The sequence below is a fragment of the Hyalella azteca genome, unplaced genomic scaffold (genome assembly GCF_000764305.2).
Source record: "Hyalella azteca isolate HAZT.00-mixed unplaced genomic scaffold, Hazt_2.0.2 contig8562, whole genome shotgun sequence".
In the NCBI taxonomy this organism is placed as follows: Eukaryota; Metazoa; Arthropoda; class Malacostraca; order Amphipoda; family Hyalellidae; genus Hyalella; species Hyalella azteca.
In genome coordinates, this window is record NW_025938651.1 from 17,091 (window position 1) to 24,800 (window position 7,710).

The 7,710-nt window shown below is 41.4% G+C and overlaps 1 non-coding gene across 1 annotated transcript; it reads left to right on the forward strand.

The window, feature by feature from the left end:
• The first annotated feature begins 959 nt into the window (after positions 1–959).
• Trnal-uaa lies at positions 960–1,043 on the forward strand. Its single transcript has one exon. It is a non-coding gene; the product is annotated as a tRNA-Leu (tRNA).
• Positions 1,044–7,710: the final 6,667 nt, after the last annotated feature.

Genomic DNA, 7,710 nt, shown 5'->3' on the forward strand with positions numbered 1-7,710 from the left:
GAGAGAATTCGTCCTTTATCCATTTCAACTTAACGACAGTAAATTAAGTAATTACAACCAAATAATAAAAAATAACAAGGATAACAATTTAACATGGATAACAAAAAATAACATGGATAAACTAAGAATAAATTGAAGCCGGTTTTAAACTAATACTTATTTTCCTTACAAACAAGAAGCATTCACCATCGTCGTCAGCGTTACCAACATCACGACGTCAGCCTCATGCCCGTAGCCCGAGGGCGACAGGTGTGGTGCCCACTGCCCGTCTGCTGGAGGGCGCTGGGTGTGTGAGGTGTGTGAACACACAGACGGGGTGTGTGAACACGCATACGGGGTGTGTGAGATGTGTGAACACACAGACGGGGTGTGTGAACACGCATACGGGGTGTGTGAGGTGTGTGAACACACAGACGGGGTGTGTGAACACGCATACGGGGTGTGTGAGGTGTGTGAACACGCATACGGGGTGTGTGAGATAAGTGGATCGACACGCACAAAGAATGAGCAAACGTACTTACGAAGTTGGCATCGACTGTACATGCACATTTTGCGCATGTACACACATTAATACACACGTGCATAGAGGTTCAGAAATGTAAACGGGATGTGCGAGGTGAGATGCCACGTATAGTGCATAGAATATGGAATGCATTGCCATCTAAGTTCTCAGAATGTTTGCTCGATTCATTTTACCAACATACCGTTTTTTTCAATCAAATGTGAATTACCAGTTAATTTCACCCGAATATTTTTTTCTTTCATTTGTGCGAGGGGAGAGAATTTCGATTATTCTTACATTAGATTGCAGCTCAAGGCACCTTCTCCTTGGGCGTGACCACCAAGAACAATTGATCAGAGATAGAAAATACAGCCGAATTATCGTACATCTGCTCACAAATTACTACTAACTCCATTTCATTGCGCAAGAATGTACAAATATACATACATACCGAGGAGTCAGGTTGGCCGAGTGGTCTAAGGCGTCAGATTTAAGCTCTGATACTCGTAAGAGTGCGTGGGTTCGAACCCCACATCTGACAGGCTTTTTAGCTCAAGTGTTGCATCATGAGTTATATTAGACTGCGGAAAATATCTATTGGTGGTCATAGCAATGACGGACTCAAACGTCTGTTTCTAACTAATTAAAAATGCATAACTATACTGTGATCGAGGCACGTGTATTAAATTCTAATACACATAAATAGAGCTTATTACATAGCACTGTTTGAATTTTTTAAATATACATGGTGCAGAAAACTGGGTGCTGTGGTCAGTAGCCTGTGCTTATTTACATGCACAGACGTTCACGAGTTCATAGAGGTATTTTTTTTCTGTTTCCGCAGTATGTTCAAGGATGGCTCAGGGGGGATTGATTCCAGCAAATGACTGATATTAATGTACGCTAAACATCGATCGCTATTTGTGTTGGACACTTCCGTTCGAACGCATAAATATTAACTAATATTGAAGTTTTCGCTTTCGCTTCAATATTTCAATATCTCCTTTATAGAGTTTACGAATAAGCGAGGGTCAGATCTTGGAGAGTTGGAGCGAGGGAGAGGATCAGATCTTGGAGAGTTGAAGTGATCCAAGTCTTGACTTTCTGAAGTCAATTCTGTTGCTTGGACTACTAAATATGATAGACCAACTACTGTTGTTCCTTCAGACTTTCACTGCGACGAAAACGTTTAAAATGACGGACTCAAACGTCTGTTTCTAACTAATTAAAAATGCATAACTACAGTATATTGTGATCAAGGCACGTGTATTAAATTCTAATACACATACATAGAGCTTATAACATGGCACTGTTTGAATATTAATATATATGATGTAGAAAATTGTATGCTGCAGTCAGTAGCCTGTGCTTGTTTACATGCATAGACGTTCACGAGTTCATGGAGGAATTTTTTTCTCTTTCCGCATTATGTTCTTGGATAGCCCAGGGGAATATTGAAGTTTTTATTTTCGCTTAAATATTTCTATATCTCCTTTATAGAGTTTACGAAAATGACAGGACCAGATCTTGGAGAGTTGGAGCGAGGGAGAGGATCACATCTTGGAGAGTTGGAGCGAGGGAGAGGATCAGATCTTGGAGAGTTGGAGCGAGGAAGAGGATCAGATCTTGGAGAGTTGGAGCGAGGAAGAGGATCAGATCTTGGAGAGTTGGAGCGAGGGAGAGGATCAGTTCTTGGAGAGTTGGAGCGAGGGAGAGGATCACATCTTGGAGAGTAGGAGCGAGGGAGAGGATCAGATCTTGGAGAGTTGGAGCGAGGGAGAGGATCAGATCTTGGAGAGTTGGAGCGAGGGAGAGGATCAGAACATCTTGGAGAGTTGGAGCGAGAGAGAGGGTCAGATCTTGGAGAGTTGGAGCGAGGGAGAGGATCACATCTTGGAGAGTTGGAGCGAGAGAGAGCGTCAGATCTTGGAGAGTTGGAGCGAGGGAGTGGATCACATCTTGGAGAGTTGGAGCGAGAGAGAGGGTCAGATCTTGGAGAGTTGGAGCGAGACAGAGGATCACATCTTGGAGAGTTGGAGCGAGAGAGAGGATCACATCTTGGAGAGTTGGAGCGAAGGAGAGGATCACATCTTGGAGAGTTGGAGCGAGGGAGAGGATCACATCTTGGAGAGTTGGAGCGAGAGAGAGGGTCAGATCTTGGAGAGTTGGAGAGAGGGAGAGGATCAGATCTTGGAGAGTTAAGGTGATCCAAGTCTTGTCTTTCAGAAGTCAATTCTGTTGCTGCTACAACTAAATATGATAGATCCACTACTGTTGTTCCTTCAGACTTTCACTGCGACGAAAACGTTTAAGATAGGAATAACTGATTCTAATACTTCTTTACGCTAGAACCTATATACTTTTCTCCTGTACCGACTACTCCGTAGCCCCCTCTCCTGACAACATATCCTGCCTTCTATTTCTTCCTCGCCCAGGATGCCTTCAGAAGGCCTATAGTATGCGAACAAGAAGGCCTAGTATGCCTTCAGAAGGTCTAGTATACGACCAAGAAGGCCTAGGATGCCTTCAGAAGGCCTACTGTGCGACCAAGAAGGCCTGAGGACAACTGGTGCCTCGCACCACCTGGGCCAGGTGTCCTACACTATGAGAAATGAGTGATATTTTGTCCAAATAGCTATACAATTTTTTTCCTGACCCAGATCAGCCGGCTAAAGAGTGTATCAGTGCTCCGTCTGCTCTCTGATGGGTCATGGAAGAGGAAGTGTGTCACAACTTGGACAATATGAGTCATTTATTTTTTTAGTGCACAGCTCCGAGATTTCTATAAGCAAACTTGACTCCCGTTATGATTAGATACACATTAATATTTTAATTACTATATTATTACTTATTGAAATTTATATAGTCACCCGGGTGTATTTGGAAATTGTAAGTGAAATTTGTCATTGGATTTTTACTTTGAATCATATGTGCATGAAAAAATATGTACTTATTTGCACTTTTATCAAGATTTTTGGGTTACAATTGCACTCGTTAATACAACAACTTGAGAAAAAGTTTCAGCGTTATCCACGAAGACTGTAAAATATATTCATATTTTCCGTTGCATATGCGGTAGTCAAGCTTCGATCATGGGATCTGTTCTAATGTAATGTGGGATCTGTTCTATTGTAATGTACTCTTCACATTAATAGTGATTCAACTTTCATTTAATCGTGTAAGGAAATCTCCGTCCCCATCTGACCATGAATTTAACTTAAGGAATTATTTCGGCCGCGAAACAGACGTGAACATGACCGCGAAGATCACTGGTCAAAGCTTCAGCTCTTAGAGAGACAAAAACATGACTACGGCGGTCAAAAAACATGACTACATGACAAAAAAAAAACATGACTACGGCGGTCAAAACATCGTTACTCTGCCAGCTGCTCTGCCGCGATCTTGATTGTTGTGCCAATAACAACTTTTCTCTGCCGGCAGACTCGAATAATCCTTGGTTGTTGAGGTGACGAACGCGGGGATGCACCTGCAGATACGCAGACTTTACAGGGCTCTTCATCGTTTTGCCGATAACGATTTTTTTTTTCAGCTCATTCAGACTCAGCAGTGTTTTTTATCGTTGTGGCGATAGCGAATTTTTCCCGCTCATACAGACTCTGCACTGTTTATCATCGTTGTGGCGATAGCGAATTTTTCCTGCTCATTTTTGTTTTTTATCGCTGTGGCGATAGCGAATTTTTCATGCTCATTTTTGTTTTTTATCGCTGTGGCGATAGCGAATTTTTCATGCTCACGTAGACTGTGCAGTGTTTTTCATCATCGTGGCAATAGCGAATTTTTCCTGCTCACGCTGACTCTGCATTGTTTTTTATCGTTTTGCCGATAGAGAACTTTGACTGCTCACGTAGACTCTATAGCATTATTCGCCGTAGGGGCGATAACAAATTTTTAAGGCAAAGTTCGTACAAATGCCACTGAGAAACTATGCTGTACTAGTATATAATACATACGTACATATATACTTATGTGAGCTAGTGTCGAAAGTATTTCACGATTTTGACACTTTATAGCTGTCAAAAGTCTCAGATATTTTATGCATAGTCAAATTGTCTACAAAATACAATTCAAATCGAAAAGAAGATAAATCGAAAATATTATAAATGACAATAACTCTTCGATGCACGCTGAAGTCCACGCATGTCGATTGCGCTCCAATCTCTTGTTTTATGTTCGGTTTCAGGTTTCAGGAGACGTAAAATTTCCTCAACTTTGAAAAAAGACATTGAATTTTCTAGAAGAATTTAGTGCAATCCATTCGCAATGGTTCTGGAAGTCTGTTTATTTTATGTAATCCTATACCCGAACGGAGATCCTCATGATCGAGTGAATCAATTCTCCACGACCATTAAATGCAATGAAGCTCATTAACAACAATGATGTTCTTCTCAACCATTAAACGTAATGAGCTCATTAACAACAATGATATCGCTACCTGAAAAAAGACTTGATACGCTGTCGCAAAGTATTGTATTACAGATACTGCAGCGGCTGGTCACCTGATATAGGCTTATAACTCATACAAACTAAACATAATATCCCAAGACTGCAGTACAATCTTCAATCCATTCTCTGGACAAGGCAATTTACCTTCATGTAATTAAGGGCACTCATGCAGTGAGATGAGTGAGATTTTGTACAAATAACGGTGCACGTTTATCTCACGTCTGGGTCATCCTGACTCATTTTGGCTCAGCAAAAGAGCTTATCAGTGGTATGTCCGTTCTCTGCTCATGCTGTAGGTAAGAATTTTTTTTTTCTTGCAGAAATTATGTTAATATTAAGACACTATCGAACCTGCTTGCACCGGTGCTGGACTCCACAAAATATCCATGCGACAGCCTATCGAGCCCCATATACATTAGGTCTGGCAGGCCGAGCATGGGTCAGATATCGTTGATGGATTTTATCGCTTGATCCGTCTATATATCGCTTGATCCGTCTATATATTTGGTCGAGTGCAGGGCGCTGGTGTCAGCAATATGGCCGTTTGTTCAGGCCACTTTGTAGGCCGATAAAATGTCGCGAGATAAGCCTACCTGCCTCAGCAATAACTGTTAGCTCCATGCAACTCATTTTGAATCATTTGCTGAGAGAATAATTCAGGTGATATCCAATTAACCATTCAAGCAGGTTCACTATTTGCATAGTAAATGTTTCATTCAGATTGCAAAAATATCTCTCCCTTTCAATATCGAAATAATATAAATAACGTAAACAACACCATTATTATTATTATAAACAGCTATTTCATTCGTGCTCTATTTCAACAGAAACCAAACTGCGCTCCAATATCGCGGCCATAACTGCATGAGCTTGGCGGTTACCGGCTCGTCATGCGCTCACTGCATGAGTGCACGATGCTCACTGCATGAGCGCATGATGCTCACTGCATGAGCGCACGATGCTCACTGCATGAGCGCACGATGCTCACTGCATGAGCGCACGATGCTCACTGCATGAGCGCACGATGCACCTCGTGCGTCCCAAAGTTAGGCATGAAGCTCAATCATTAAAATAGTCCGGTCAAAGTTTAAGTCAGTCAAAGTTAGTCCAGTCAAAATTCACGCATTGGTCAGAGCTGCTCTGTATTAAAAAAATTAGCCAAACTTCGGAAAAAATTAAAATATGAAATAAAATGTTAACAAGCGCGGATATTATTTGTTCATATAAATGGGAATCAAATGCACAAAAAATAAAGTTTCGTTTCCATGTATTATATCAAATAAGAAATTAAAGGCATAAGCGGTAAGATTGTCTGAATTTCAGTTCTCAAATATTGTCAGGAAGCCTTCAAATGCACTGAAGCAACGAGTATGCTAAAAAAATAGAGCCACTGTATTAACAAAGAAACTAAAAAGCGTTAAAAAAGTATAGAGTTACGTCACGAAATATTAGATTATTACGAAATAAGACAGAATGTCGAAACCTATATATCGCCTATTATATTTATTGCCTGTCGAAGCCTATTTATTTATTTATTGTCTTATAATTAAATGCGAAGATTTTCCGGTGATGGAATGTTACATACATTAAAAAGAATAATTATGTTTAACTCCTTAAACAACAATAATAAAATATATCTACTATATAAAATTTGGAACGAAGCAGTAGAAGCTCATCAGATATAATTAAAGAATAAGAAGAATGGATATATTAATTTGAACATAATTGAATAGCAAAATTAAGCCGGCATCTGAACGTGATGCACATGCCGGAGCGCTGCACAAGCGTTATCGTTGAGACCGTTCAGACCTGCGACGTGCGAGCGTCTGATCTCATCTCGACGGTGGCCGAGCTTGCAGCGTCTGCAGCAGATGCTTCTTCATGCAACATCTGCTCCTGCAGCAACTGTCTCTGCAGCAAATATCTATACAGCAAATGTCTATGCAGCAAATGTCTATGCAGCAAATGTCTCTGCAGCAAATGTCTATGCAGTAAATGTCTCTGCGGCCAAGGCCTCTAAAGCCAATGCCTTCGCAGCTAATACCTTTGCAGCAAGTGCATCTGTAGCTAATGCCTTATAAACAAATGTTTCTGCAGTAAATGCCTTTGCAGCCTGTGCCTCTGCAGCAAATACCTCTGAAGCAAATGCCACTGCAGCAGATGCCGCTGTTGCAGATGCATCTACAGCAAATGACTTAACTACCCCCAAATGCTTTCTATTTAAAAGCTACTACAGTATTACCTGATTGCAGTGGCTGCAGAAATTGCCTACATCATTAGCGTCTGCAGCAACTCACGGTGTCTTATTAACTGCAGCAAGTACAGCCACTGCGTGTCACAGCAGAAGTAGGCATGCACTTACTGCCGGTGCTGATGAGAGGATATACTTGCGATACGCGTGCTGATGCCTCCTCTACTGCTGCTGCATGATAAGTTTGTGCGCAGTGCGGAGTATGAAGTCTGGTCAAGATAGTCAATAAACTTTAGTAGTGTTAAAGGGTTCGAATGCTGGAAAGGAGTCGTATCATGCACAAGGTGCAGGCCTGCAAGAGCAACTTGTTGCTGTTGTAGTAAAAAATGGGGGGCCACCCCCGGGTTTTACCCCGCGTCTTTCGCGTATTGATACTTGTATCCTTACAACTTTATACTTAGTACCGGCGAAACGTAGACGGAGGTGAAATGTTTACTTTTTGTGTCATTTCTCGGCAACGGCTACTCCGATTTTGTTCAAACTTTTTCTAATC